We start from the raw sequence: 26,124 nt of genomic DNA on the forward strand, positions 1-26,124 counted from the left end.
GCGCTGTGCCGACAAAACCCTTCTGAGGTAACGGCTCTGAGCTTGTCAATCAGGACCCTGTTTGAGAAAGTAACGGAGCCATCGCCTGTTCCTTTGAGCTGATTCCAGGTACTTTGATTCTGTTTCTCTTGCCTCGACCGGAACGGTTTTTGTTATGCTGCAGGTCTAGAGACTCATTTCTTCGTCCAGTTGTGTTTGCGAGTCCCCGCATTTATAAGACGGGCTGCCTCGCTATTTCGGTGACGTTTGTGAGACCCGCGCAGGATCGCGTTGTCGTCTCCGTCACTGGAGTTCTTTCTTGTGAGATACTATTTGTGGACCCTGATGTGCCGGTACCGGTACGTGCTGCATGAGGAGACCCCTTGCTGATTTTGCTTTTCTTTGATTTTCTTTCCTTGCTGATTTTGCCTTTATTGGGATTTCGTTGCTGATTTTGAACTACTACCATTTATCTTTGCTGATTTTGAGGAAGTCGTTCGATACCACATGGATTATTTTGCTGTTACTTGGATCGATTTCTGAGAGTATTACTGGAGCTCTAGTCCACCACAGTAGTTAGTATTTTCATATTAGAATGTTTTGGTTCTTTAATTCATGAGAAGTGATGGGTTCCTAATTGATGGTTTCTTGTTCTTCCTTTACCTGCAGTATACTACCTAGGGTTCTTAGAGACCAGCGTGAGAGTGGGTGGACGACATACCGATTATACCTTCAGAAGCCTCTCTGGAACAACCTTTATTATTTTATCCACTTCCCTTTTTCCCCAGGGGCTATATACATAGTTGTGTTTCTTTTACACTGTGTGTTGTGCGTTCTGGAGAGGAGGGGGGATTCTCATCTATCCATCGTTCCTGCTGACATCTCTCAGAGGTTAGTGGCATATAACCATTGACGTTGTGACACAGTCACATCTGTCATATGCCTCCATATGAATAAAATTCAAGTGATGCACACACTCAAGACATCCGTGTCCCAGAGGGACATGCAGGGGACTGGAAGAACAATTTAGAAAAGATTGAATATTCTGGTAGACCGTTTTCCATAGCTGATGACAGGTACAAAGGCTGCACTGCTACAATAATCCAGCTGCCACCACTGTCCGTCAGGTGACATGACAAAAATCATGCTCATCAAACAGGTGAGTGCTTGCTGCACCACTCTGAGCACAGATTCCCACTTTGTTCCTCACTCAACATCATGGAAAAACATCAGGGTATAACCATGCTGGTCATGCATGCTGAAGTATCAGTCAAAAAATGCTATTGTCCGGGATTGCTCTGCCTTTGATACCTACCTTTGCCCTTTTGTCACACTATACCTCTTTACGTAACATACCCAAAGTCTATATGGTCATCTATTAGCAGTTCAAATGTAATATTGCTTGCGCTTTCATGGACGTTTTGAAGCTGTCATGCTCAATATGTGATCTGGATCTAGGGGGCTTCACAAGACTGCAGACCCAAACAAACAATCAATATAAGCTTTATTCGGTTTTAAGAATAAAAAACATAAAAGCAGTACAAATAATAGGATAACACATCCAATAAAATCAAACCTAAAGGCATACAAAATATAAAAATACATATAAAAATACACAAATCATTTAAAACAGCCCCATACATCCACAAATCAATCACAGCTCTTTTTCAACCTTACAGCAACTTTTAAAAAGCTATGGACGTTAAGAATAGTATCTCCTGTAAGCATCAGCAAATAAATAAAAGTGGGTCAAATGTCGTTAAAATTGGCCCTTTTCAATATAGGGAAAAGGTATAATTTCCTAGAAACTGCATACAAAATGCAAAACATGGTAAAATGTAGAGTGTCCTGCGAATACCTATTGTTACAGCCACAGGACAAAAGATAATGGCCCCAATTTCCACAACAAGGGCAGGCTAACAAGAAAGGCAATAGGTCCCCCCGAAACATCGCTAATAAGAACCGATCATACCTACTTTTAACTCACAAAAGTTAGGGCTCAGTGAAGGGCACAGGCGAACAATGGTCTTTAATAAAGCACCCTCAACCCTAACCGATAACCTTCATCTAAAAAATGTTCTTTCACCAGATTATAATCTTTCTTGAAAATCCCTTCTGGGTTGCTCAATAGATCCACCATTCCTAGGCTCAAAAAGAAGTCTCAAATATATTTAAACCAAGGGATCTGAAGGAAATGGCTAATATGGTCAATAGACAGACAATCCTTTATAATTTCCTTACTCAGTTGGATTCCAGGCCGGGACCAAATGCTCACCCAGAGAGAAAGAGGACATAGTGTCAGTTAAGTAGGGAATTCCCAGTTCTTCCTGCACCGAAAATGTTGGGGCTGTTTGCGGGACACACAAAAAATGTCTCAAGAAGGCGTTCCCAAACCTATGCAGCTCATCCAGGTTAGTGTATCCCCGATCTCACTCCCTTATACAACTTTAGAGATGCAATTAACCCTATAAATCTGTAAAAGAGCCCCAGTGGGTCTGCTGCCCACCCGTGATGCAAAGTTGATAACAGCAGTGTTTGCCCTAACAACAGCCTCCATCCTTTCTGTTAACCAAAGGACGCCAACTTAAGGCAGAATCGAACAACAGGCCCAGATAAGAGAGCACACTAGTCTTTGCCACCGGAGAAGGCCCAACTTTGGATGTGAACAATTTTGTGGAACGCAGGCCAACAACAATCATATGGGGCTTTTTATCGTTCATCGAAAGATCTAACTCCTCCATGAAGTGGACAAAGGAATTCAACAGAGACGTCAGTCCCCTAGCAGTTCTTGCAAACAGAACCGCATCATCTGCATATAGTAAGACTGCAGACTCGCATCCAGGCAGGAAAGGCACTGCACAGCATCACACCCAGACATTGTGACTCTTCATAGTTGAGATAACCAAAATGCTCACTGCATGAGCTCCGTGATTCCATGAGAATCTAGAGTCCTGCAGGTGTGCCAACCCAGCAGCAAAGAGACAAAACACAAACTTTAACATAAGTTCAGTCAAAAATGAGGTACCCAAGTGAATTTCTAGCATGTTCATCCTGCTATAATTCCCAAATTTAAAGTCGCCACAGTGGGCCTTACCACAGCATCCCCAAAAGAGGGTGACATAGATAAAAAGACAAAGAAAGTACCATAACGCAAGATGAGGATTGCAAACAATTCTAATTTCTCAGGTATTCCTGACAAATTAATTTTGACCGTAATAGCATTGGTAGTATGTCGTGGACCCAAGGGCAAGGAAGGGCATAGGTTCAATAGCTCCTGTTTGAATGATAAATTATATAAATAATCAGGGTTCAGTGGGCCCCCCAGGCCTTTAGACACTGGTGCTGCTGCACCTGCCGCACCAATTAAAGTGACGCTCCTCTGATACAGTACCGTGGTTTGGTGGACAGGAACATGTTGCATCAAAAAAATGACATGCTTTCCTGGTTCCTGGACCTGCAGGCAGTGCGAATGTTAGTCCAGAGTGAGTGAAAACTTGTTTATTTTTTGATACAATATACCAAACCTCATTTTTTATTTATTGAACACTTTTCTTTGTATTCACATACATATACTACACAATTCATTAGGATTATTCACTATACAAATGTATGTCCATTTTAATTAATAGTCCAATATACACATGCCCGAATGCCATGATAGAAGCTCCATGTGAAGCTCATCTGCCCCCTCGCCTGCTCATAAACTGTGGGGTAATTCAACGTAAGCAGCAATGTATGTGTCTGTGGCAGGCATTCATGGATGTGATCAGTGAACCTGTGGAAAAGTAAATTTTGTCATGTTCTGTGTCACTACGTGTCATCCATCATATGTTATGTGTGCATGACCAATATGCATATGTTATTCCCCATGTCCGATTAATGACGCAATTATAGTTGTGTCCACCTCTAGTATGCTAGTTTCCAGTCCTCGTGAATACTACGAATACCAGGCCTATGTAAAGCTACGTTGCCACGTTTCTCAGTGTGCACGTTATTTCATTATAAAGTCCCCGTTTCCAGGCCTCAACAGGGCCCGGACATCAGATTCAGCTCCTGTCTCCTGAAGCCTCGCTGAGGAGCGATCCAGCCCCCACCTGTATCCTCGACCTTTCACTTACTTCCTGCCTCGCAGTGCCCGGTGCAGCTTGGCTCTGCCTCTGAGTCTGCCAAGAATATGTTATGATTCCAGCTATCAGTTTAGTCCTCCTTCTCTGCATTCCTAAACTACTGAACTGCATCAATAGTTTCCGTCATTGTCTAGCCTATGCGGCTCCATGTTAAGAGAAATACTGTATTTAATGGTCATTTAATATTCTTCATCACGCACTATATGTAGAATAAATGCCTGCTTCAGTCTTAGAGTCAGTTAGCTTTTCCCCTCATGACTTCTAGTTTATATCAACATGTTCCCTAAACATCAGATACTAGATAGGGTTTAGGTACATGTCGCTCCGACCCTCCAGACTTTAGTCTCTGCTCCTAGCACAGAGTTCATAGCCCCCAGCTTCTCCTCGTAACACGTCATTACCAGTTTGCGCGCACCACCAGGTTAGAGGTCCCGGCTCCTTAGGTAGCCCCCTCCATGGTTTCCGCCCCATTCATGACATATCCTGTTACGTCTGCACCACATGTCTATGTATACGCCCAGTTACACCTCTTTTTACTCTTATCTTTCGCGACTGCTACGCGTCACGCCTTCTGCTCCACCCACTGCTACGCCTACTGCAATGTAATGCTATGTATTTGCGCTATGTATATATGCTCGTGTATTGTTATTAAAAGTTAGCGCGCTCATCCCAGCCCCAGCAGCTGCTGGGCCCTGTCATCCTATTCCTATGCAGGTTGTCCTGATCCTGTCCTTATGCTGTATTAAACCTGCAAAACTCCCACTACCTCGAATCTTGACTCTTATTTATTGAGCTATCTGTTATTCATTCATTCATTCAAAAATAGATCCGGTATTATTTATTTATATACCACATAATGGCGCCCGAATAGGGACTTGCCCTTTCCCCACGCGTCGGTGAAGCCACGCCGACCCCCTGACCCTCTGCAGTCGTGACGGAACTCTTCTGCGCAGTGGCAGATATTTCTGCTCAAGTATCCCTCAGGCCCACGGAGGAGACGGAGGAGGCGGTCCAGCATCCAGACGAGACGGTGGAGGAACGCGGCGAGTCCCGACCAGAGCCCAAGCCAAGAGTCCAAGGTCCGAGGTATCCGGAGGTCCACCCGTAACTGAAGTCCGAAGTCCGAAGTTCGTCGTCGTAGCAGTCCAGTCCAGTCCGAGGCCTTCCGTTCTTGCTGCCCGGTGAGTACCGTTACTGGGGTGGTATCTAGACAGGGTCAATTTAATTGACTCTGGTCTGTGGGTTGGTGGTACACAGTCCCACAAACGAAGTGTTCACTTCGGTGGATACGGGTCCTGACGTGTCTCTTTAAGAGACCGGTAAGTTTCGTACTGTTTCAGCAGTGCATCTAGTTTCTGTTCTAGTCAGTTTCTGTTCTCGAGAAAATTCATGTGTTCTGTTCTCAGTATTCCAGGTAGTATTCTGTTCGAACTGTTATTTTAAATGTCCGTCATGTATTTTAATGTTGTGGTATGAGTGCGACGTGATTTCGTGTTTTCATTGTGTATTGTATTATGTCCAGATTATAGTCCAGTCATGCCGCTCTTCTCAAAATTACGTCAGTTAAAAACTAGAAAGGGTCTGCTGGAAGCAGCAGTTCCCGTCCCGCCCAGGGACAGTCCAGGTCACTTTATGTATCAGAAGCATGGCATAAGCGCCATATTGTATCTAGATTTATGGGTAGAGTATACCAAACAGTTAGAAGAAAAGTATAGATGGCCCGTATCGGGTACATGGGATGCCGAATGCATCATGCGAGTAGAAGAAGCATTATGGAAAAAGAAAGCCAGACAATCACAGAAAGATGCCATCGAGTTATGGCGCAAAGAAGCTCATAAGAGAACCGAAAAAGAAATCAGAAAGTCAGAACTAAGTAGAGAATCCCAAGAACGAGCCCAAGAAAGAGAATTAATCGAGATAGGTGAACAAGTTAGAACTGAGCAATCAGACAGACAGAGGAATGCCCTCATTAAGGGTATGTATCCTCTTCTTGCTGAGGGCTTGCCAAAAGCGACCCCGGAGGCATCCAGTAATTTCCCGCCACCATTAGTTCCGACCAAGCTACGTCACAAACCGACCGCAGCTGATATTTTTATTTCGTCCTATCTGGACGACACAGTCCCAGAATATGCAAATCCTGTTCGCACTCCGCCAGTCCCTGTAAATCAGGTAATTCCTGCTCCTCCAGACACCGGGGTGCCCTTAACAGCCCCCCCGGGTCAGCCCGCCATACAAGTCCAGCCCACGTTACAATTACCGACCCTGCCAGGACGGAAAGCATCAGTTGATGATTCTAGTTTAGGGGCCGCAGGAGGAGGTCTTCCTCAAACCCCGCCGCCATACAAGCGTTTATCAGCACTCGAATTACATGCTCAAGCATCACAGCGTACTCCCAAGAGTAATAAGTCTGTCGCAGAAATCAGGCAAGCCCTTGGCGAATGTGTCTATGACCCAGTTCCAGGCGAGTTTAATATGGTTTTATATTCCGTACGCGTAAGGAGAGTGACCGAGTATCTAGTCACCCTGCCGAATATGAAAGAAGATCTAGACAGGATATATCGTTTCATCCGTACAGGGGATGACCCACAAAGTATTAGTGATGCCATGTCTCAAAGGAAAGCCGAGATTCAGCGCATGATATTAAAGTTTTTAATTAACTGTCTAATAAGAGAACAAGATTACCCGTCTAAAGACCCGGAAGAAATGAAAACTCTAACAAAGTGGAGTGATAATATAGCCGAAGGAAAGCACAATACCATTAGTGCCATGGAAAGTATGTACAAGAAAATCCGTAGAGAAATAATAAAGATACACGAACAGCGTAAAGCCGCACAAGTAAGCGAGAAAGAAAGTACCTCTGATCCTGAAGAGGAAGACGATGAGAATACTGCCAGAATAGCGTATGTAGGAAAATCTAGATTTCCAGATCGCCATTTACGTCTAGAACACAAGCCAATTTTCCATCATTCAGCACCAGAACAAGGTTCCCTAGAACAAGTATTTCAAGCTACCGATCACATTCTGAAATCACGAATCGGTTATAGTGAGTTAAGTACTATGCATGAACAGGAACTAGTCCGATCAGCAGTCCGATGGATTACTGATTCTACCACTTTTCCAGACGAAATAGTGGCACAAATGTTTCTGAAAATGCCCCCAGCCGAGCAGCGACTGGTGGGTATGTATATGATTCAGCACCTCATTACTCTGTATAAGGGTCAACATTCTGATCCAGGCCCGTTACATGATATCCTGAACGAGTTACTCCAGTACAAATGGAGAGGTCTAGGTACCGATTTAATTAGTGTCATTTTAGAACAACGTCATAAATATAGAACATTCTTGAACCCGCATTTTGTTCATGTCTCACCCCCAGAAAGTAAATCATTCTACATAGACAGACAGAATCCGTTACGAGAAGTCCACCCAGTCAGAGGAACGGGTGGCGAAATGCAACGAGTGTTTGTATACACTCCGATCACAAAGATGGAACTCCTCGAAATGAAGAAATTAATTCCCTGTCATGATAAAGATCCAGCAGGGTTCCATAGAGAATTAAAAGACATGCTCCGTATGGGAGAATACACTTACCCAGATATCATTAAAATGTTAAAGGTTCTGCTACCCGCAGGGGTGTATGAAAAGCTAAAGGAAAAAGAATGGGAGGTGGGAGAGAAAAAGATAGATTGGGCAGTCCTAGAAGCAGAAGATAAGATACGTGTACCAGGTACTGGTCTTGGAGAGAAATGTAAAGAATTACCAGAATTATTAATTCAAGTTTTACCCAGATTATTAACAACGAGAAAAGAAGACTGGGATGCAATCTCAGCCTGTAAACAGAAACAAGATAAAGATATTAGTGATTTTTATTCAAGGTTTGAAAAGTGCTTTAGTATCAACAGTGGTCTCAAGACAAGTAGTGAGTCATATCCTCACCTTTTCGTTACCAAATTAGTCGAGAATTCAAGCCCACAAGTTAAAAACCGAGTTTTGAAAGTCGAAAGCACCTGGCAAGCAAATACTCCGTCCCAGATGCTCCAGATGCTCCAGTACCACCAGAATAGAATCAGGGAAGAGCAAGAACACGAGAGAAAACGTATGAAAGACACGAAAATGAAAGTACTAGTTGCACAATCTGTTCCTCAAGACAGTCAGAAGAGGGGTCCGAATCAAGCCAGTCATCCTGCAGCTCCCGTTAAAGGGAACTGCAATTATTGTAAACAGCCAGGTCATTTTATAAATGAGTGTGCAGTCCTGAAACATAACATAGCTACTGGTAAGACTAAAGAAAGACCACGTCCGCCTAGACAGGAACAAGTTTCACAGATTCCTCAGTCACAGAATGCACAACAGACAGTTACAGTACCGCAGCCTATCGCTGCAACACAGCATGTTCCATCACAGATGTACCAGTATGCACAGTCTGAGTATCCAGAGTACCAGCCATATTCATGAAACAGCCTAGAGAGGGAGGTAGGCTTGCCTCTCATCGAGATACCTGTAGATCAAGAAGGTCCCTATGTTCACAGTCAAGTATTAGGGAAAGACAGAAAGTTTTTGATTGATACAGGGGCAAGTAGGACCACAATTAGTCATGCCGAAGTTCCAGGGGCTCCGCTCTCAGGCTCAAGAAATGTTTCCCTTGGATTTTCAGGAAAGCCTATCGTTAATGAGATTTCAAAGCCAGTCACTCTAGAAGTAGGTCCATTGTCCCGCACTACTGATCTGTTACTTACTAAGTCATGTCCAGAAAATCTATTAGGCATTAAAACACTGAAAGAGTTAGGTGCCGTTATATGTTGTTCCCCAGAGGGAATACGTCTGTTCCTACGTGACTTTAAGGGTCACTATGTATTACGAGATTTTGATTCAAGACTGTCTAAAGTCCCGCAGCATTTATGGGCGCAAGGTCCAACTGATGTAGGTTACATGCAAATCACACCCCATCGTGTGACTCTCAAACCAGGTGTAGTGTTACCACGAATCAGGCAGTATAGATTGCCACCTGAGGCTGTAGCAGCCTTATCCAAAATTATTGACGAGCTCATGGCTCAAGGAGTAGTTGTAGAAACTGACTCCAATGTATGTAACTCTCCGATCATTCCAGTCATGAAACGTACTGATCCAAATGCACCCCCAGTATATCGATTAGTGATTGATTTACGGGAACTTAACAAATGTATTATTCCGCAGTACCCAGTTGTCCCAGATATCTCTTCCCTGTTAACTGCTATTGATTCCGAAGCCACGTTCTTCACTGTCATAGACCTCAAGAACGCATTTTTTAGTGTTCCAATTCATCCAGACAGCCAGTTTCTTTTCGGATTTTGTTTAAATGGAAGGAGCTATATGTTCACACGCGCTCCTCAAGGTTTCACAGAAAGCCCTAGTATTTACAGCCAAGCACTTAAGAGACAACTAGACAATATTCACATGCCAACTGACACTGCCCTGCTCCAGTATGTCGATGATCTACTGATCACAGCCCGTTCTGAACGTGACTGCGAGCGAGCGTCACTGACGGTTTTGTATTTCCTAGCCGAGATGGGGCACAAGGTGTCCCCTTCGAAGCTTCAATTCTGTGTCCAGCAAGTGGTCTACTTAGGACACTTACTGTCCAAGAGGGGTAGGCAGTTGACACCTGACCGTATCCAGTTAATAGCGAGTCTTCCTCAGCCCAAAACCCAGAAGGAGGTACGTGCCTTTATCGGCCTTACTTCTTATTGCAGACAATGGATTCCTCAGTATGCATTTCTAGCCAAGCCACTGATACAGTTAACGACACAGGAGGCAGCCGTATCGACTGTTCTCCCTTGGACATCTGAACATACACTTAGTTTCAACGAGTTAAAGAAAGCTTTATGTCAAGCTCCAGTTCTGGCCACACCGAACTACAGTAAGCCTTTTACACTTTTCGTCACTGAACGCGAAGGTACAGCATTATCTGTTCTCACACAAGATCAAGCAGGACAATATAAGCCGTGTGCTTATTTTTCGAGCACATTAGATCCGGTCGCCCAGGCGTTGCCTGCGTGCCTCAAGTCAGTTGCAGCCACAGCACTAGCTATCAGACAAAGTGATTCCATAGTTTTAGGACGAATTCTGCCCCACATGACTGTATGGAAGTAGTCAACATTACGACAAAGCCAAGACAAGACCTGACAGACATTCCGTTACCAGATCCTGACCTGACACTTTATGTGGATGGTTCATGTATGAGGACTAGTACAGGAGATCTAGTCGCCGCGTATGCAGTGACTACTGACACCGAAGTTATTGAAACACACCGTATTGATACTCTGTCTGCTCAAGCAGCAGAGCTAGTTGCTCTGACACAAGCCTGTATACACGCCAAGAACCTGAAAGTTAATGTTTACACAGATTCACGTTACGCATTTGGAGTCGTTCACGACTTTGGAGTGCTCTGGCAGGAGAGAGGTTTCATGACTTCTCATGGAACCAAGATTCAGCATGGTATCCTTATTCAAGCTCTGTTAGATGCCATACACTTACCGACATCTATTGCTATCATGAAATGCAAAGCACATACGAAAGTTACTGACGTTATTTCTCAAGGTAATGATCTAGCAGATCGCACAGCCAAGCTTACAGCTCAGACTCCAGACACTCAAGTTAATCTAACACAGACACATACTCCAGATCCGACTACATGTATGACAGTTAAGGACCCTACTCAAGATGTCATAGATATCCAGTTACATGCTACTCCCGATGAAATCAAGAAATGGTCTGAACAAGGAGGGGTCCAGACAGATCAAGGATGGGTGACAAAGGGTAGGTTTCTCCCCGACTCTATGGTTCAAGTCATTATCAATACCGCACATAGTCCAGCACATTTAGGAGAAAAAGCAATGTTAGACAGTATCCAGAACATTTGGTTCAACAAGCATTTACGAGCTGCAGCCAAGCAGAAAGTCCGTACCTGTATGATATGTTGTCAGTTTAATCCAGGTAAAAGTGTCCCGGTGGAACAAGGGGGATTCCAGCCCCCTGACCACCCTTTTGAGGTCCTCCAGATGGATTATATTCAGATGGAGCGATGTCGAGGTTTCAAGTATGTCCTTGTAGTTGTATGCGCTTTGTCCAGATGGACAGAAGCATATCCAGTCCCAGATTACACAGCCGCGACCACTGCCAAACAGTTGGTTCGTGAATTCTTCCCTCGATATGGACTCCCTAGAGTCGTATATTCTGATAACGGTCAGCCATTCTCATCTGAGTTGATGAAGCACGTTTCCCTGTTGTTGGGGTACCAGTGGAAGTTTCATTGTGTACGCCATCCTGAAGCAGCCGGTCTAGTCGAGAGACATAATCAGACTCTGAAAATCCGAATTGCTAAAATATGTAAAGACAAGGGTGTGGACTGGCTAGTAGCTCTGCCAGTTGCTTTGTTTTACATGCGCATGGTCGCACATTCCAGATCAGGTCTGTCCCCGTATGAGGTCGTATTCGGCCGCCCCCCTAACATGTGGGGTACTCCTAGACCTCGAAGTATTACTGATGTTTCATGTAATATGCTGACAGATTACCTAGCTTCCTTGATGTCTGCCCTCAACTCATGTCGTTCACAGGTTGCCGCCGCATTTCCAGACAATACCGAGGTGGCACCGCATGAGATCGTTCCAGGTTCGATGGTGCTCGTCCGGAACTTTGACAGATCAAGTCCGCTGGAGCCACGTTGGAAGGAGCCCCGTCAGGTCCTCCTCACCACCCGTACAGCCGTGAAATTGGAAGGACGCCGCGGCTGGGTGCACCTTTCGCACGTCAAGAAATTCTACGGATTAAAGCCGGTCTCTAAAAACATTTCCCAGGATATCAAGACTTGTCAAAACATTGTTCCTAAGGACTGTCCCGCAAATGACATTGACACAACCCCTCCCCTGTTAGAGAAAACTCCGCAGCAGGAGTATAAGCAAAAGCTAAGGTCTAGTAAAATAAGTCAGTCAGTTTGATTGTATAAGTCCTCCCCTAGGTGAAACGGTTAGACTGTTTCTGACATGTATAAAATAGACCCCCATAGTGAGAGAGTTAGTCAAAACTCAAACCGATGTATCGTTTTTCTAAGTTTCATATTATTTCTCAGCGTAATGATTTCCTGCACTAGTTACGCATTTTTCCTGTGTTTTCCAGTTCCTCATGTAAATAAGCCTTCTAATGTTACAGCAGAGCACACGTTTAGTGATCTGCCTCCTCATGAACTGTCCTACCGCCTCGCTATGCGCAATAACTCATTTATCCGCATGTTACATTATTCACACCAGACCAGCAATGCCACTAATTGTTGGGTGTGTGGTCGACTCCCCCCTTTCCAGACGTCGAAGGGAGTTCTGCCACTTTTTCCTTATCCATTTTCACATAATGGTTCGTGTGGAGCATGGTCCACGTTAACGTCATCCTCAACAGATATGTCTTTTCTTAACAGCACATGTTTCCCAGACAAGCAAGGTTTCCCCCACAGAACAGGTTTAGATCTAGAAAATGAAGTGTATAATTTAGGTAACTATTCTTCGAACTTCATGGTCCTGAATGTTCAGTCTGATACTACTCCAGACTCACCTGCTATTTCAGTACTACCAGTCAAAGGCGAATTATGTGTCCGAAATAATGGTTCTGTACACGTAGGACATAGTGATTGTACTACTATTATCCAGTATAGTGACAGTGGGAAATCTATTTTTAAAGCTTCACGTCATTCTTATTTTGTTTGTGGTCAAACTGCATATGTTCGTCTGCCCCTCGATTGGGAGGGAACCTGTTACATTGCCTTCCTACTGCCACCTGTTTTCCTAGCCCCACCTGACTACCATAGGAATTCCTTCCTAGTACATACTAGACACAAGAGAAACCTCCCGATTGTCGATTATACTGAAACTGCTGCAGAGCAATTCATTGATATTGATAAAGGTGTGTTCCCTTATTTAGGCACAGTTGTAAATAGTAAGCTAATTCGTAGGTTAACAAGAACCCTCGAAGCTGTAGTAGATGAGACTGCCTCCGCTCTAGGTAACTTAACCGAAGAGCAATCCTTTATGAGAATTGTCGTGCTCCAGAATCGTCTCGTCCTTGACGTCATACTGGCCGGTAGGGGCGGGGCCTGTAGAGTCCTCGGATCCAGTTGTTGCATTTTCATTCCAAATAACGCGCCGTCTGTTTATTCAGCTATAACCAGACTCCATAAAATTGCCCATCTGTTACACCAAGATCCAGGCACCTGGACATGGTCCGGTTGGTTCTGGAATATAATTTCCGCCTGGGGATGGAAAGTCCTGTCCTTTCTAGGTATCGCAGTAGCGATCATATTCAGCTGCTGCCTCTGTATACAATGTGGCCCTGCGATTTGCGGCATGTGTGCTACCTCTTGTATTCCTAGTCCCAAGCCCCGTTCTAAATCCCGTTCCAAGACAATTCGAGATGAACAAATGGTACTGTATGAAATGATAGATGGTATCATGAATATTGATGTTTCCTGATGGAAACGTAGTGACAAGGAGGGAATGTGGAAAAGTAAATTTTGTCATGTTCTGTGTCACTACGTGTCATCCATCATATGTTATGTGTGCATGACCAATATGCATATGTTATTCCCCATGTCCGATTAATGACGCAATTATAGTTGTGTCCACCTCTAGTATGCTAGTTTCCAGTCCTCGTGAATACTACGAATACCAGGCCTATGTAAAGCTACGTTGCCACGTTTCTCAGTGTGCACGTTATTTCATTATAAAGTCCCCGTTTCCAGGCCTCAACAGGGCCCGGACATCAGATTCAGCTCCTGTCTCCTGAAGCCTCGCTGAGGAGCGATCCAGCCCCCACCTGTATCCTCGACCTTTCACTTACTTCCTGCCTCGCAGTGCCCGGTGCAGCTTGGCTCTGCCTCTGAGTCTGCCAAGAATATGTTATGATTCCAGCTATCAGTTTAGTCCTCCTTCTCTGCATTCCTAAACTACTGAACTGCATCAATAGTTTCCGTCATTGTCTAGCCTATGCGGCTCCATGTTAAGAGAAATACTGTATTTAATGGTCATTTAATATTCTTCATCACGCACTATATGTAGAATAAATGCCTGCTTCAGTCTTAGAGTCAGTTAGCTTTTCCCCTCATGACTTCTAGTTTATATCAACATGTTCCCTAAACATCAGATACTAGATAGGGTTTAGGTACATGTCGCTCCGACCCTCCAGACTTTAGTCTCTGCTCCTAGCACAGAGTTCATAGCCCCCAGCTTCTCCTCGTAACACGTCATTACCAGTTTGCGCGCACCACCAGGTTAGAGGTCCCGGCTCCTTAGGTAGCCCCCTCCATGGTTTCCGCCCCATTCATGACATATCCTGTTACGTCTGCACCACATGTCTATGTATACGCCCAGTTACACCTCTTTTTACTCTTATCTTTCGCGACTGCTACGCGTCACGCCTTCTGCTCCACCCACTGCTACGCCTACTGCAATGTAATGCTATGTATTTGCGCTATGTATATATGCTCGTGTATTGTTATTAAAAGTTAGCGCGCTCATCCCAGCCCCAGCAGCTGCTGGGCCCTGTCATCCTATTCCTATGCAGGTTGTCCTGATCCTGTCCTTATGCTGTATTAAACCTGCAAAACTCCCACTACCTCGAATCTTGACTCTTATTTATTGAGCTATCTGTTATTCATTCATTCATTCAAAAATAGATCCGGTATTATTTATTTATATACCACAAACCAGTGAGTGGAGTCCTTTCCAGTGCAATCACAGATAAACTCTACATTTTGGTACAGATCTGTGCAGAGCTTCTCTTAGAGATTTTTGAGCATGTCACAATGTACCCCAACAGCTAAAGGAATGTGAGTAATTTTCCAACAGGCAGTCCCTTTAAAGTTGAAGAATACAGGACAAGCAGCCATACTCTGGATTTTTGGATTGTATTTCTCTATGTATCGTGTATTTGTTTCTTTTCCCTAGAGCTGGCTTGCATTGAGGAATATGCAAATGGGCACTACAGGCAATCAAAGTTTCACAAATAACTATTAGCACATTGGAATGTTAGGTGCTCAAGTGAAGACAATGGGATTTAAGTCCCTTCGGGCTCGGTGAGGTCTTTGTTTTATTTGTTAGAATATTCTAACCTCTAGTGGCGGAATGTTCTAATAGCTTTATAGCCCTCTGTAGCTGGGCAACTGGCATTAAAGTCCCGCTCCCTTGTGAATGTCCATCGCCTTCAGCTCAGGCCTTTAACGCTGGAGCAGGCTTTAATGACCAGTATAGATCTACAGTGGGCCATTATTAGAAGGGGCGATCTCCGAGGGCCAGATTGTGCTCACCCGGTCACCCCAAGATCCACCTCTCCCACAGAACTTGCCGAGTCTTGATTGGGAGGTCCCCACCGGGGAGGACTTCGGGTCTAGGATCGTATACACTGAGCTCAACCCACACTACGAACAGACACCACACCGTTGGATTCTAGTAACAAGTTCTTTATATAGCAAATAACGAAGGAAGCACTCTTGTATACACAGTGGTCAAGGGACCACAAAGTCTTGGAGGATTCGGGAAGGGGGAAGCGGGACAGTCTTTTAGTCTCTGGGTCAGTACACGGCGTACCCTACGCACAGCTCTCAATCCTCGAGCCGGGGGGTACGGGATGATGGTCGTACTGGCTGCCTCACCTCCGTCGAGTCGGCTTGGTCGTGATGGTGGTCTCGATGGTCCAGCCGGACCAGAGTACTCCTCGAGCCGCGACGAGGTCAGCAGGGCTCGATCTGGAGAGGTTCGTGAGAGCCGCGACAGCGTCAGCAGGGCTCCGATGGTCTTAGAGGTCGAGCCGTGACAGCGTCAGCAGGGCTCCGATGGTTGCAAGTTCAGCTTGAGCCGCGACAGCGTCAGCAGGGCTCCGATGGTTGCAGGTTCAGCTTGAGCCGCGACAGCGTCAGCAGGGCTCCGATGGTCTTAGAGGTCGAGCCGCGACAGCGTCAGCAGGGCTCCGATGGTTGCAAGTTCCGCTTGAGCCGCGACAGCGTCAGCAGGGCTCCGATGGTTGCAGGTTCAGCTTGAGCCGCGACAGCGTCGGCAGGGCTCTGATGGTTACAAGTTCAGCTTGAGCCGCGACAGCGTCAGCAGGGCTCAGAGGTTCAGGATGAGTCTTCTTAGGGTCAGCCGCGATCAGATCAGCAGGGCTTCAGGTCCAAGATACAACTGCCCCCTAGTTGTCGGGCGGGCCCCGTTATAGTCCTTTGGCTCTTTGATCTCCGGACCCTCGCAGGCAGAGGTCTCCTGCCTGGGGGGGCTGGTCATTGGTGAGGTCCGGCGGTTGGCTCTTTGATCCCTTTGAAAGATGGGTCCGGGAATTCCCAGACGCCCAGCGGGTCTGGAGCCAGCACTCGGGGAGGCCAGAGGGGTGATCGAAACTGGCCCACAGGGGAGGGCCAAAGGTGTGACAGAAACCAGCCCCTCAGGGGAGGCCGGAGGTGCAATCGAAACTCCCTGGTTTATCTCACTCGGGGAGCCCTTTACCCCCCAGCCGGGACTGGCGCGCCTTTGGAGTCTGGGTTTCGCTGGGGCCGGGGTCACGCTCGGCCCAGGGAGACAGGGATGTCGGGAAGGGAAGATGGCATCCGGGCCTTGTGGGGCATGCAAGGTTAGGCGCTCGGAGCCGGGCGTGGAGCGGGAAAGGCAGGCCTGGTCGAGGTTCTAGGGGGATCTAGGTTTAACTGGAGTAGGACGACCAGGTTCGGGGTGCAGGCTACACTAACGGGGAGGCTGCGCAGGGGACTCGGGGCACAGGCCTACGCTCACAGGGTGTGGAGGGACAGAGGCGAACCACACCACGAGGCCGGGTCCAACACGTGTCCCCCCCAGCTGAAGGCGGGGAGAACTACCCATCCTCTTGGGGGTTCTCTTCGCTGAGGCGGAAGAATCTGGACAGGCCGTCTGCATTGGCGTGGTCAGAGCCAGGCCGGTGTTCAACAGTGAAGTCCATCCCCTGGAGGGAGATGGACCAGCGCAGCAATTTGGGGTTCTCCCCTCTCATCTGCATTAGCCACCGGAGAGGTCGGTGGTCGGTCTGGACCCGGAAGTGAGTACCGAACAGGTAGGGCCTCAGCTTCTTCAGAGCCCAAACCACCGCAAAGGCCTCCTGCTCGATGGTGCTCCACCTTTGTTCTCGAGGGAGTAGCCTCCGGCTAATGAATGCCACTGGTTGCTCTAGGCCGTTCTCATTCACCTGGGACAGGACAGCTCCGATGCCATGCTCGGACGTGTCCGTCTGGACTACAAACTCTCGTGAGTAGTCGGGGGCCTGTAGGATGGGGGCGGTGCACATGGCGTCTTTCAACGTTTCGAACGCCTCTTGGCAGGCGGAGGTCCAGCTGACTTTCTTCGGCTGGTTTTTGGAGGTTAACTTCGTGAGGGGGGCTACGATGCTGCCGTAACTCTTGATGAACCGGCGGTAGTACCCCGTGAGCCCTAAAAATGCCCGCACTTCCGTCTGGGTCGTGGGGGCCTCCCAGGCCACGATGGCATCGATCTTGGGCTGGAGGGGGGCTACGAGGCCGCTTCCGACCTGGTGCCCGAGGTAGATTACGGACCCTTGTCCGATCTGGCACTTGCTTGCCTTAATAGTGAGACCCGCCCTCCTCAGGGCGGTCAGCACCGCCCAGAGGTGCTGGAGGTGCTCAGGCCAGTGGGAACTGTAGACTGCGATATCATCCAGATACGCAGCACTGAACTCTTCCAACCCCGCCAGGACCTGGTTCACCAGTCGCTGGAAGGTGGCGGGGGCGTTCTTCATTCCGAAGGGCATCACCCGGAAATGGTAGTGACCATCCGGGGTGGAGAAAGCGGATCTTTCCTTTGCTCCCTCGGTGAGGGCGATCTGCCAGTACCCACTGGTCAGGTCGAATGTGCTGAGGAAACGAGCAGCCCGAGGCGATCGATAAGCTCGTCGGCTCGGGGGATGGGAGGAGCATTGGTTCTGGTGACTGCGTTGAGCCCGCGGTAGTCAACGCAGAACCTCAGCTCGGGAACAGCACCGAGGGCGGCTGCCTTCGGAACCAGGACCACGGGGCTAGCCCATGGGCTGTCAGAGGCTTCGACCACCCCGAGAGCTAACATCTTCGATACCTCGGCCTTGATGCAGGCCCGGACTCGGTCAGGGACGCGGTAGGCTCTGTGCCGTACCAGTGGGCTGTCCCTGGTGTCCACGTCGTGGGCGCACCAGTTGGTGACGCCGGGGGTGAGGGAGAAAAGGTCCGAGAATTGTCCCAGTAACTGGCGACAGTCCTCGCGCTGCTCGGGAGAGAGGGAGGAGGAGAGACTCACCCCCTCTACAGAGCCATCTTTTTCTTTTGTGGACAGGAGATCGGGGAGAGGCTCCGTTTCTTCTTCTTCCCCATCGTCCGTGGCGAGGAGTAAGCTCAACTCGGATCGGGCGAAGTGGGGTTTGAGGCGGTTTACGTGAAGGACCCGCAAGGGGTTCCGGGGGGACTCCACGTCGATGAGATAAGTCACCTGACTCTTGCGTTCTACCACCTTGAAGGGCCCTGTCCACTTGTCTTGCAGGGCACAGGGCTCCACTGGGGCCATCACCCAGACCCGCTGTCTGGGCTGAAACTCGACCAGAGTGGCATTTTGGTCATACCACCGTTTCATTTCTTCTTGGCTGGCCTCGAGGTTTGCCTCGGCCAGCTCTCGGAACTTCCTCGTCTGGTTCCGGAGGGCCAAAATGTATCGAAACACATCGGGAGGGGGCTCTGGGGCCGCCGTCTCCCACCCTTCCTTGACCAGGGTGAGGGGTCCCCGGACGGGGTGCCCGTAGAGCAGCTCGAAGGGGCTGAACCCCAGGGACTTCTGGGGGACTTCGCGGTATGCGAAGAGGAGACAGGGAAGGAGGACGTCCCACTTACGCCTCAGGGGCTCTTCGAGTCCCATGATCATTCCTTTGAGGGTCCGGTTGAAGCGTTCCACCAGACCGTTACCCTGGGGGTGATATGGGGTGGTGAACTTGTACGTCACCCCACATTGTTGCCAAAGGGACTTCATGTATTTCGAGATGAAGTTGGTCCCTCGGTCGCTGACGACTTCTCGAGGGAATCCCACCCGGGAGAAGATGGCCATGAGGGCCCGCCCCACTACGGGGGCGGTCACCGTTCGGAGGGGAATGGCTTCGGGGTATCGGGTGGCATGGTCCACCAAGACAAGGATAAAGCGGTGCCTCAATGAGGTCCGGGGGTCGAGGGGGCCCACAATGTCGATTCCCACCCTCTCAAAGGGGGTACTGACCACGGGGAAGGGTTGGAGAGGAGCCTTGCGCTTCCCTCCGCTCTTTCCGCTGGACTGACAAGTGGGGCAGGACTTACAGTGGGCCTCCACATCGGAGCGCATGCCCGGCCAGTAGAAGTGGGTGACCAGGCGCTGGTATGTTTTGTCTTGTCCCAAGTGTCCCGCCAGGGGCACGTCATGGGCCAGGTTCAGGAGAAAGTCGCGGAAGCGTAGGGGGACCACCAGCACTCGGCCGGACCCTAGTTTGGCGGACTTTTGCTCGCTGTATAAGAGGCCGTTTCCCCAATAGACAAAGTGGGAGCCAGACTGGTCACCGGCGGCCTGGGCGGCGGCCTGCTGCCACGGCCCTACCAAGCATGGACAGGCTGTCTGCTCTAGGCAGAATTGTTCTCGGGATGGTCCCCCTGCCTGGCGCCATTGGGCCCGCTCAGGAAGGTCGTCCAAGCTCGGGGTCGGTTCGACACTAGGGCCGAGGGGACCTGCGTCGGGGGGGAAGCTCTCCCTGGGGAACAGCTCAGGGGTCTCAAAGGATTCAGGGACCTCGGGGTCCTCGGGGGTCACCGGTGCCGCCTCTAAGGTCGCCCCTTCGGGCGTGGTCCTTCGGGCGGTCATCGACCGGGTACTCACACAGGCCCACTCGGGTAGGCCCACCATCTCTAAGTGGGTCCTTTTCTCAACCCGTTGACATGGGGAGCTCTCTAGATCGTTGCCGAGCAGGCAGTCCACAGGCATGTCGGAGCGAACAGCCACTCGTAACTCCCCAGAGACGCCCCCCCATTCGAACGGGACTTGAGCAATCCGGCAGGTGCGGACGGAGTTATCAGCTGCGATCACCCAGCAGGAGATGTGGGGAACAATCTGGGCTTCGGTGACTAGGTGCCGTTTGACGGCGGTGATACTGGCCCCAGTGTCTCGGAGCGCCCCTATGTGATGGCCATTGACAGTCTCGATTGCCATATACTTGACCCACCACAACAGTTATCCGAGTGGTGAGGTATTTTCAAACCCTATACACTCGTTCTGCATAAAAGTATGATTTACCACCTACAAACCAGATATTCACTTTTTGCATGAAATAGCTTGCTGGAGAAAGAGAGAGTTGACACTGCCATTTACTGGGGGTTATGAAGTATTGCCATTTTAAGTTGCTATAATTTGTATTGTCCAGTAGTGAATTCGCTACGCTATGTGTCTCCCTTACCCTTGTTTTGCCTTTGTGTATGTCTCTATTATGTTTGAACTATAGGTACATCGTGACCTTGACAAAAAAAGAAACAGGTTGAAAATTTCCCTTTTCTATACACTTGCTTGCTATAATTTAGTAAACTAGTATCACTTTCACCTTTCACCACGGGTCCTGAAGAAAGCCCTAAAGTCCGATTCCCGGCATAGAGGGCTGAAACATGTCGGCCATTTTAAATCTTTTTGAATGCTAGTGCGTCCTGAGAACCTAATCTTTTCAATAGAGCGCACGTCACTTGAGCATTCCCCTAATGGGATCCACCCGAACCCAGACCTAATAAAATTCCTACCACTGGGTCTCTGGGGGATTTTTAATTGTTCTACACTCCCTCCACATCACTGGGTCACTACTGTTTTTATCGAGGGTAAGATCCTCCTGGTGGAGGCTGCATACCGAAACTAACCCGATGATTATGCACACACGTGTTCGAAGAGCGGAGAACCAAGATATACCGCTTACCACACTACCCAACACGTGCATATGGGTTTTTATTTGGAGACACCGTTGTACGATCTCCTGCATACCCTGGTTCACGCAGGACAAGTGATCCCTCCCCTTCTGATTATTGGCCATTGACAGTCACCTGCTGTCGGTATTTCTCTGTGTTGTCGGGTAGGGGAGCTCCGGGGACCCTCTCCCTATCACCCAGGGAGACTAACAGCATAGCTGCGGGGTCTGCTCCCTCGAACTCTTCCTCCCCCTCCTCTTCTAGAGCTACTGAGGTAATGTGGCGCACTGGGAGCCCTGCAGCGGCAGGCTTCGGGAACAAGGGGCAGCGGGGGTCATTGGCATAGTGCCCGGGTTTCTGGCAATGGTAGCAGGCTTGGCTGACTCGGGGCCCTGGCTTAGCTGGGGGAAACCCTGCGCGCGCTGTGGGAGGCGAGGTGCCAGGCTGGTTTCTGGGGGGACTACGCGGGGACCCTACCTGGGAACCCCTCTGTCTATTCTGATTCCCCCCTCCCCTCTGGCGGGACGATCCCTGTTCATTTCGGCCAGAATCTCCCCCGGGCCCCCGGGGGACTCTGGTGCTCACCCAGCGATCGGCCTCGACGGCCAGCTTCCGGGGGTCAGCCAACTTGCTGTCCAGGAGGTGCTGTCGGAGTTCCACAAAGCAATTCAGGGACAAATGTTCGTAGGCAATGAGGTCAATGAGCCCCTCGAAGGTGGATAGTTTGCTGCCCTTGATCCACCCTTCCAGGGCCCGGCTGTAGAAATTGACATATTCTACCCACGTGGTGCCGGGGATCTTCCTGCATTCTCGGAAGCGTTGGCGGTACATTTCTGGGGTGAGCCCGTACCTTGTGAGGAGGGCCTCTTTCATGTGGCTGTAGGAGGTCTGTTCGGCAGACGGTAGGTCGAGTAGGGTGTCTCTCCCCTCACTCAGGAATCGACCCCACAGCCCGGCTCCCCAATCTTTCTGCGGAACTCGGTGGGAGGTCATAGCTACCTCGTAGGCCTTGAACCATTGCTGGATGTCATCGTTTTTATAATATTCTTTGACCACATCCTTGGGGATGTGGACCTTGGGTTCCACTGGGGGAACAGACTCTCGGGTCGCTGCTGTTTTGTTGCCTTCGTTCCGGGCCTTGAGTTCTATTTCCAGTACGCTGCGCTCGTGCTCCAGCTGGAGCTTCTTTCCGTCATGTTCTCGTTGGAGTTTCTTCTCCTCCAGTTCTCCTTGCAGCCGTAGCTGCTCGATGGCTAGCTTTTTCTCGGCCAGCTTGAGTTCTACCTCCATCTTTAAACGGGCTAGTTCTAGCTCGTGGCTTCGGTTGCGTTCTCGGTCGGTCATGTCTTCTCGAGATAGACCTCTCTCCGTGCTGTGAGTCCGCGTCGGGGACTCTGCTCTTTCTTGCTCTGGGGCGTGGGTTTCGATCAGTGGTGCTCCCCCTCCATCGGCTTCTGTCGGTGCTGGAGGTTGGGCTCCGGTCTCCACCCAGGCTGTTAGAGCTTGTTGAAAGTCCTCTTTGGTGTTTAATCCCGTTGACGGGATACGGAGATCTTTGCAGAATTGCTTGAGCTCACGGTGCGAATAGTCTCCCAGCAGCTCCATCTGGAAGGTGGTCTTGTCGCTCGTGAGGCTCATGGTTGCTCTTCGTTCGGGTAGTGTGTCAGTGCTGTACGATCCCTAGACGTAGGTTCTTATCGCGACCCTGCCACCAATGTTAGAAGGGGCGATCTCCAAGGGCCAGGTTGTGCTCACCCGGTCACCCCAAGATCCACCTCTCCCACAGAACTTGCCGAGTCTTGATTGGGAGGTCCCCACCGGGGAGGACTTCGGGTCTAGGATCGTATACACTGAGCTCACCCCACACTACGAACAGACACCACACCGTTGGATTCTAGTAACAAGTTCTTTATATAGCAAATAACGAAGGAAGCACTCTTGTATACACAGTGGTCAAGGGACCACAAAGTCTTGGAGGATTCGGGAAGGGGGAAGCGGGACAGTCTTTTAGTCTCTGGGTCAGTACACGGCGTACCCTATGCACAGCTCTCAATCCTCGAGCCGGGGGGTACGGGATGATGGTCGTACTGGCTGCCTCACCTCCGTCGAGTCGGCTCGGTCGTGATGGTGGTCTCCATGGTCCAGCCGGACCAGAGTACTCCTCGAGCAGCGACGAGGTCAGCAGGGCTCGATCTGGAGAGGTTCGTGAGAGCCGCGACAGCGTCAGCAGGGCTCCGATGGTCTGAGAGGTCGAGCCGCGACAGCGTCAGCAGGGCTCCGATGGTTGCAAGTTCAGCTTGAGCCGCGACAGCGTCAGCAGGGCTCCGATGGTTGCAGGTTCAGCTTGAGCCGCGACAGCGTCAGCAGGGCTCCGATGGTCTTAGAGGTCGAGCCGCGACAGCGTCAGCAGGGCTCCGATGGTTGCAAGTTCAGCTTGAGCCCCGACAGCGTCAGCAGGGCTCCGATGGTTGCAGGTTCAGCTTGAGCCGCGACAGCGTCGGCAGGGCTCTGATGGTTACAAGTTCAGATTGAGCCGCGACAGCGTCAGCAGGGCTCAGAGGTTCAGGATGAGTCTTCTTAGGGTCAGCCGCGATCAGATCAGCAGGGCTTCAGGTCCAAGATACAACTGCCCCCTAGTTGTCGGGCGGGCCCCGTTATAGTCCTTTGGCTCTTTGATCTCCGGACCCTCGCAGGCAGAGGTCTCCTGCCCGGGGGGGCTGGTCATTGGTGAGGTCCGGCGGTTGGCTCTTTGATCCCTTTGAAAGATGGGTACGGGAATTCCCAGACGCCCAGCGGGTCTGGAGCCAGCACTCGGGGAGGCCAGAGGGGTGATCGAAACTGGCCCACAGGGGAGGGCCAAAGGTGTGACAGAAATCAGCCCCTCAGGGGAGGCCGGAGGTGCCATCGAAACTCCCTGGCTTATCTCACTCGGGGAGCCCTTTACCCCCCAGCCGGGACTGGCGCGCCTTTGGAGTCTGGGTTTCGCTGGGGCCGGGGTCACGCTCGGCCCAGGGAGACAGGGATGTCGGGAAGGGAAGATGGCGTCCGGGCCTTGTGGGGCATGCAAGGTTAGGCGCTCGGAGCAGGGCGTGGAGCGGGAAAGGCAGGCCTGGTCGAGGTTCTAGGGGGATCTAGGTTTAACTGGAGTAGGACGACCAGGCTCGGGGTGCAGGCTACACTAACGGGGAGGCTGCGCAGGGGACTCGGGGCACAGGCCTACGCTCACAGGGTGTGGAGGGACAGAGGCGAACCACGCCACGAGGCCGGGTCCAACAAGGCTATAACATGAATCTACCAGTCTGCCTTTGTTTTGAATTTTGGAATTCACCTGTAGTTTACAAGTATTTCTGGGAAGCTGCAACTGTCACAGTGTGCCTGGAGTACTCCTGGTATTCTATTGTGAGTTCCAATTACGATTATGCCAAAGCAGTCTTGCATGAGTGAATGCAACACTTATTATTCTTTTTACTGATAGACAACCTCTTCCTCAAGACCCACTCCCCAAAAACCTGGTGGTGCGGCTTCTCAATTCTATCCCTGGTAAATAACGATTTACTCCTGCTATTGAAATAAGTAAATACCTAATCATTTTCAGGGTGTAAATGGACGGGAGGGAAACTTGTAAATGGGTATGTACAAACTTAACAGGACTTCACTCACTTGAACTCTGTTTTCTGATTCCAGGAGACGGATTTGTTTGTCTCAAAAATGTATCTGTGGGTAAATCTATTTACAAGTGTAAATCCATATTTTTGAATACCAAATATGGATTCATGTATGTAAATCAAAACAGTTGTGCACCTAAATTAAATTTAAGTCTGCAAATAGTTTTGTGAAGTAGGCTCCCATGGTTTTATGTTTTACTATTGTCTACTCAGAATCAGCTGCAATTCTTGTTGTGCTCTGTTTCAGGCCCAGATCAAAATGAGCATCACTGCTCATGAAACTGGAAACCAAACCACCACACCAGAGGCACGGTAAATAAGGTGTATTCAAAGCTCACCAGAATCATGAACATATGAACCTATACAACTTGTTCTTTATTGCTATATTGCTTGTACTGACTGAAGTCAGGTATCTGAACATTTCTACAGGACTTGCATAGATCCTACCTTCCTGTAACAGTGCTCTGGTTAGTAAATCTTGGCATCCTGACTGGAAGTTTCCATCCCATATTTATATGCCAGTTTGCAGCCAGTCCTAGTTTATTCCATCAGTTTAGTTCTGTGGCTGGTTCTAGACAGCTCTGTTCTTTGTTATTTCCACGCATTCTGATCCAGCCATGGTCTTTGTCACAAATATGAGCAGGGATACAGGGGGACTTGGGAGTCTCTTCGGAAGCACTCTAAAAATGAGAGCACATGGCAAGTTAGGCTGCTACACTTAGCTAGCTGTTAAATTGTGGAGGTAGCCTCCTCTAGAGTACAAAGGGCCAGTATGGCATAAGTGAAAAGTCCCTAACGTCAAAGGGGGTCTCTGGCTCCTTCCGTAACATTCCTCAGTATGTCCCACTATAAAAGATTCTAGGAATGATTTGGGAGGAGCCGTGCAGTTCATGCCTGCTGTATGAGGCTCTCGATCCAAAACTTCAGCTTATACACCAGTGAAGTTTAGCCACAACAAATTAGAAACCAATGTCACAGTCACATCTGTCATATGCCTCCATATGAATAAAATTCAAGTGATGCACACAGTCAAGACATCCGTGTCCCAGAGGGACATGCAGGGGACTGGAAGAACAATTTAGAAAAGATTGAATATTCTGGTAGACCGCTTTCCATAGCTGATGACAGGTACAAAGGCTGCACTGCTACAATAATCCAGCTGCCACCACTGTCCGTCAGGTGATATGACAAAAATCATGCTCATCAAACAGGTGAGTGCTTGGTGCACCACTCTGACCACAGATTCCCACTTTGTTCCTCACTCAACATCATGGAAAAACATCAGGGTATAACCATGCTGGTCATGCATGCTGAAGTATCAGTCAAAAAATGCTATTGTCCGGGATTGCTCTGCCTTTGATACCTACCTTTGCCCTTTTGTCAC

The 26,124-nt window shown here is 49.1% G+C and overlaps 1 pseudogene; it reads left to right on the forward strand.

Annotated features, from left to right (window-relative positions):
- The first annotated feature begins 1,111 nt into the window (after positions 1-1,111).
- Positions 1,112-26,124, forward strand: part of LOC144824187 (putative methyltransferase DDB_G0268948) — an 80,785-nt pseudogene continuing 55,772 nt past the window's right edge.

The sequence above is a fragment of the Lissotriton helveticus genome, chromosome 3_1 (assembly GCF_964261635.1).
Source record: "Lissotriton helveticus chromosome 3_1, aLisHel1.1, whole genome shotgun sequence".
In the NCBI taxonomy this organism is placed as follows: Eukaryota; Metazoa; Chordata; class Amphibia; order Caudata; family Salamandridae; genus Lissotriton; species Lissotriton helveticus.